This window comes from Pteropus alecto, unplaced genomic scaffold (genome assembly GCF_000325575.1).
Source record: "Pteropus alecto unplaced genomic scaffold, ASM32557v1 scaffold5, whole genome shotgun sequence".
NCBI lineage: Eukaryota > Metazoa > Chordata > Mammalia > Chiroptera > Pteropodidae > Pteropus > Pteropus alecto.
The window spans coordinates 28,775,263-28,780,844 of record NW_006441953.1 but is presented as its reverse complement, the minus strand read 5'-3'; the positions used below and the strand labels follow the sequence as shown (position 1 = coordinate 28,780,844).

Here is a 5,582-nt window from a genome sequence, read left to right as displayed (position 1 = left end):
AGCAGGAAGACAGCCACACGCCAAAGAGGGGTGGGTCGTGGCACAGATGTGTGGCCTCCACCCCGTCTTGTCCTCCTGGGGCCAGACCTCAGAGCAGCATTTGCCGCTGGTGGCTTTTCCTTTCGACTTTGAGCTCACTTGTCACGGTGTCTTCGATTTGGTGTTCTTCTCCCACATGTCCTCATAAGAAGTTTGTTGGAAACCGGTGACTCTGAGGGCTACACGAACCACGAAGGGCTGTGCGGACACATTCTTACTAAAAAGAGAGCTCTGACTTCCAAATACCGTCAACGCCAAGTGCTGAACAGAAGTAAAAGAGAAAGGAGTAGAGAAATGACGCTCAAAGACGCAGGTTCTGGGACCTGCAAAGATGATGGCTTTGCTTTCTAGGTGTGAGACCCCAGGGCAAAATGTCCCATCCGCCTCCTCTGTCAAATGGACAGTAAGAACACCTACCTCACAGGACTGCCATGAGGATCAGATGTGATAACGTGACTAGAAGTGCTCGGAGCGGTTACTCACACATCAAACTGTTAAAAGCCTGTTTTTTTTTTTTTTTATGAAAAAAAAATGAGAAGAAACGACGCTAATCACAAAAATAGTCAGAGGGGCTAAATAACAGGTATCTTAGCTGCCTGGCAATTGCTTGCTTTCAGAACATATGCTGAATCTCATCATTTTAATTCTATCTGCTTGGTTCCATAGCCCTAAAGATAATTTACCTCTGGGACAAAACCATCCACTAGCCTTACTGACAAGGTGGCTGACAGGTGCTTATAATTACCATGGAGAAGATGCTGTAACCACAACTTAATTACACGCAGCTTTACATACAAGCCAGTTGCCACACTTCCCTTTCTCGCCAAGCCCAGCTGAACTCTGAGGCACCCCTGTGGCAAACGTGTTTGTGTGCTAGGTGTCTGCCTGAAAATCAAGGAAAGCGGCTGGCCAATGACATCCCGATGTGCCTGCTGCCTGCATCACCGCACACACCTCTGTTCCTGAGGGATGTCCACCGAAATCTGTACGAGGTGACTGCATCCCTTTTACACAGAGAAGCAAATTTAGGCAGCTCTTTCCAGAAATCCTGTCATGGGGGCTCACTGGGACAGGGCTGCAGCTGCTGTACCCCGGAAGAAGAAAGGGAATGGAGGTGCAAGCTTGCACCTACACTCAGATTCTGACGCTTCGCTGCTGGGTCCCTAGGCGAGTGATTTCTCTCTATTCGCTGTCGGGCAAGCAGGCAGGCTTTGAGACTCTCACACTTACAGGGTAATTAGAGACACGTTCAGTAACCTGTGCAAAAACGCTCAGCCCCAAGGCACAGGCACCCCCAAACCCACACGGGCTCCTTTTGTCTACTCAGCCTTGGCGAAGCTCATCTATCTAACTCACGTCTCTCAGTCACCCGAATTATAAACCACCCTATCCAAAAGTGCCCATATGCATACAGACGGGTAATACCCGATTGGGGGTGGGGTGGGGGTAGGAATCCAACATCAGATATGTAAACTGTGAATATTTTCCTAGTAGGACGGAATTCAGGAAGGAATTTGCCTCACTCAGCAAGCATTTTTTTTCCAGAGCATTACAACAAATCAGAAGTGAACTGAACACTTCTACAGGTAAATCTACACAAGGAAAAACAGCAACTAAGAACTGGTTGCTTTCTGCCACACTACCCTGCACTTAGAAAGGACTGAATTGCAAATCGATGGCCACCTCGAGGACACACAATAGTTCCGGACGTTGCTGGCTGACAAACGTACATTTCCTTCTGGAACCGAGTGTGTCACTGGGGGCACGGAATGGGGCAGGAAGGCTGGACGAGGGGCCCGCTGGTTGTGGGTGCCTCTGCTTCCCAGGTGAAAAGTGTAACAGCGGGGAGAGCAATGACCGTGGCACAGCCAGACCAGGGTTCAAAGGCTAGGTTCTGGACTTGATAGCTGTGTGATGCTAACCTTGTTAACCTCTCTGAGCCTGAGTCTTCTCCTGTGTAAAATGGGAGTGAATGATGCCTAATCCGCATGGCTGATGTGAGGAAAAGGTATACGTGCACGTAGCGGGTAACCTTCTGCTTGGCAAATGTTACACGTTCTGTCAAGAAATAAGTCAACGTATTTTTGTGAGATGTCTTGGGACAAAAGAGTCCAGTAATCTCCAGAGAAGCAGGAAATCCTCAGCTTAACAAGCAGCCTGATGAGATAAAGGTCTGAGACAGCAGGAGAGCTGGGCTCGAGGAGAGACTTCCCCACCCCCTCCAGTCTACAAAGGGGTTATTTGGGATCCAGGTGACACCTTATGGTCTGAGACTCCTTCAGGAAACAAAGGAAGTCATTAATGTAGTTTTTTTTTTTTTAAAGATAAAACCTTTCCAAAGAAAGAATATGACCAGTGCTAGAATTCTTAAAGCCTAAAACTTACAGTTCCATATGTGGGGGCAAAAATGTTAAGGAGAAAATAATCTTGTTAGCATTAAAAGAAAAAAAAAAAAAAAACGAGGTAAAAAACAAGTTGTCTTACAAGCAAATTACAAAATTCTCTTATTAAACACACCTAATGACGTCAGTCTCTAACGCGATAAATGTTGGTATTTCTGTTTCTTCTTTGCCTTTAAGAAAAATATGAGAATTTCGTAAAAGAAATGAAGAGTTTAATCAAAAGTATAATCAAACACAGCAGAAATATCTCCCAGAAAACCAGTGATTCTTAACTTTGGTTGCATTAGGGTGTCAACTTGTCATAATATGCCCAGGATGTTAAACTTATTGTTTAAAGAGGTCCCTGGGGTGGCTGGTCGCCCTACTGCACACCATTATTACCTGGGAAGCTTCAAAAAGATACCCGAGTTCCAGTGTGCGATTCTAACGTGCAGCCAAGGCTGAGAACCACACCTGACACTGCAGGTGCAGAGGCGCGCGTGGGAGTGGCGAGAGCATCAAGGACCCCTGCAATCTCTTATGTGCTTCCCCCACCTGTGGGTGCCTGGAGGCAGGTCGAGGCCACCACCTTGCATTGAAATGAGGTGATTAGGCAAGTAGACTCCGGGTCCCTGCTTAGCCATATGACCTTAGAAACATCATCACTGATGCTCTCTGTGAAGTGTGTGATGACAGTAACCACTTCGTAGTTTCTCAGAAACTCAGGTATTCCAGGCACAATACCTGGCAGGGTGTGAGGGGTTCTTCCACTCCCACCTGCCACGGGCTGCTGTCTCTAAGGAGTGTAGCAGGAGATGGGAAAAGAAAATGGGTGGTTTCAGTAAAGTGGTCAGTGCTACCAGGATGCTCAGTGGCTGGCGGCATTTGTCAAGCCTGGACACCTTAGCCCAAGTCAGGCGGAAGGGATGCCTGCAGGGGCAGATCCACACATCACTCGACACGCCTCAAGCCGCACCTTCGATCGCCTGCTTCTTGTAAGAGGCTAGATCTGGAGAAGCTGCGGGGCTTTTCTAAGGTCGGCTGGTGGCCGATCTGAACTCTTTGCTTTCTGCTACCCGCTGTGCGAGGCTGTGAACGGAAGTCACGGCATCTGCCATGCCGGGCCCTCTTTCCGGCCGGGAGCCGTGGATGTGAGTCACAAGCATGGCAAGTCGCAAGGCTCTTCCTTCTGAGGCGCCGGGTCCCACTGGCCTCAACTACAGGCCCCGGCAGAGGCCTGGAGGCTCAGAACCCCGGGGGGCAGCAAGCACCGCCCGAGATGCCTGCGACAGAGCTGACACTTGGGTGGAAGCCCTGGGCCTGTGTAGCCTTGGTTTCTTCAGGCACTTTTCCTCTAGAAAAGAAGGGAATGAGCCCCAGAAAGCGTCTCAAGCAGGAGCGTGGGGGCAAAGTCACATAGGGAGCTTAAAACGAAGAGGAAAAAAAAAAAGGCTTCACAGGACTCTGGAGACCTAAAGAATCAGACAGCCCTTTGCCTGCTGTGGTTTAAAATCCTTCCCAGGAGATTCTGATGCCTCCCCACTCTGCACCCCATAATGCCTGCGCTAGATGGTCTCTAGCCCCCTTCACTCCAAGGACGGATCCTGGAAATTGCAGTTGGCTGAGTCTGTATATGTGAACAAAGAACATGCAGTCTATGCCAGGCAGCTTGAGAATAATCCAGACTGGGAAAGCCTCACTGGTGAGGGCCTTGTTCAGCAGTCAACAGCAGAGCTTGGCCACAGAAGGTGCTCGGTACATACTGGTAGAATGAATGAATGAATGAATGAATGAGTCAATGAAAGAAAGGTCAGACTTTACGGCGACAATAAAAACGTTCTCTCTTCTTCCTCTTGATAAAAACTGGCCCGATCCCCTAACTTAAAAGCAAATAGGAGTGTTTTTAACCGCTATTATTGCATTTTAAAAAGTCTACATCATTAGTTCGGCATAACACATCAGGGAGGAGGCCCAATAAATAGTATCCTCCTTTGCTGTTTTCAAAATGCACCTGCAATGAACATCATTAGCATAGCAAAACTAGATAGATATAAAAGTGTTATTTTTCAAGGCTGTATTGGACCCAAGATAAAATATAATTTTTAAAACGTGCATCTTAAGTTAAAGGTCACATGGATATCAAACAATTCAAAAAGCCTAACATCTTCCTCCTACGTGCATCTTACTTAAAAGAGACGAGAAGATACTGGTTTCTAAACGACCATTTGCTGGGCTTCCAGGACCCTCGCCCACCAGTATCTCCTCTTGTGGACACACACACCACAGGGTGGGCTGACGTGTGCGAATGACAAGAGATAGAGAGAGACACGGTCCTCTCCCTGCTCTGCTACAGGTGAGCACTTCCAGCTCCTGGAGGGCAAGGTCTGTCCTACTCTGGGTGACTTCAAATCTAAACCTAAGTGGCCAGCTTTTAGGGCTCTAAGACAACATCACGGTGTGTAGAGGTTTAAAGAGGTCAGAGTGCCCAGTATTTCGCATTTTATTTTATAATGAGAGATTGAAAAATTGTTCATTATTCGAGCTTTTAAAGTCGGGTATCTTAATGGGATCCATGGCAAACCCAACGAATGAGAGGGGCTTAAGTGTTTTCTTCCTCTGCCTTGGCTTTCCCTTACGGTTAGCAAATTTTCATTCTTTTGCATCCTGCCTGGCTTTCCTGGCCTGACACTGCCCCACGACCCTAAGGCGACCAGACAAGAGGGCTGGGAGGTCCCACAAAGAGTGACATCAGCCTTCGGAACAAGTCAAACTGTCACCATCTATCCCAGCCGTCCCCGGCGAAAAGGTGCACAGGTCCTCAATGCGCAAGCCCGGCCCTGGACACGTGCCCCGAAAATGCCCAAGGAAAGAAAATGCCAGTCTGGTTTTCGAGTTTATTGTTGGCACGCTCACGCCGACGGCACCCATTCCCCGAGGCGAGTCCACCTCCAAGAGTGCGGGCGCTGCGCGGCCAGGCGCGGTGCACGGGCTTCCACCGTGGTCTCCCCGGGGACGCCCCGGCGGCCTCGAGGGCTGGCGGGGGGAGGGCGGGCGCCTCTAACTACTGAAAACCAAAACACGTCAGCGCTTACCTCCGCCGCCTGAAGGAGGCTTTAAAAATGGCCTCCTGACGACACTTCCTGCTCGGAGCCGACGGGTAGA

The 5,582-nt window shown here is 49.0% G+C and overlaps 1 protein-coding gene across 6 annotated transcripts in view; it reads right to left on the bottom strand.

The window, feature by feature from the left end:
• The window catches only part of ZNF518B (zinc finger protein 518B), a 17,110-nt gene that overhangs the window by 10,691 nt on the left and 837 nt on the right, over positions 1–5,582 (bottom strand). The window contains exons 2-4 of one of the 6 annotated variants that reach the window (XR_003048477.1): positions 2,557–2,611; positions 457–541; positions 9–300 (exon numbers count right to left, since the gene is read on the bottom strand). The exons of 2 other annotated variants lie outside the window; for them this stretch is intronic. The gene's annotated coding sequence lies outside the window, so the exon portion shown is untranslated. Of the gene's footprint in view, positions 1–8; positions 542–2,556; positions 2,612–5,512; positions 5,576–5,582 lie in introns of those variants that run through there. 3 more of the 6 variants (XR_003048476.1, XM_025051791.1, XM_025051792.1) reach the window with 3 other exon arrangements.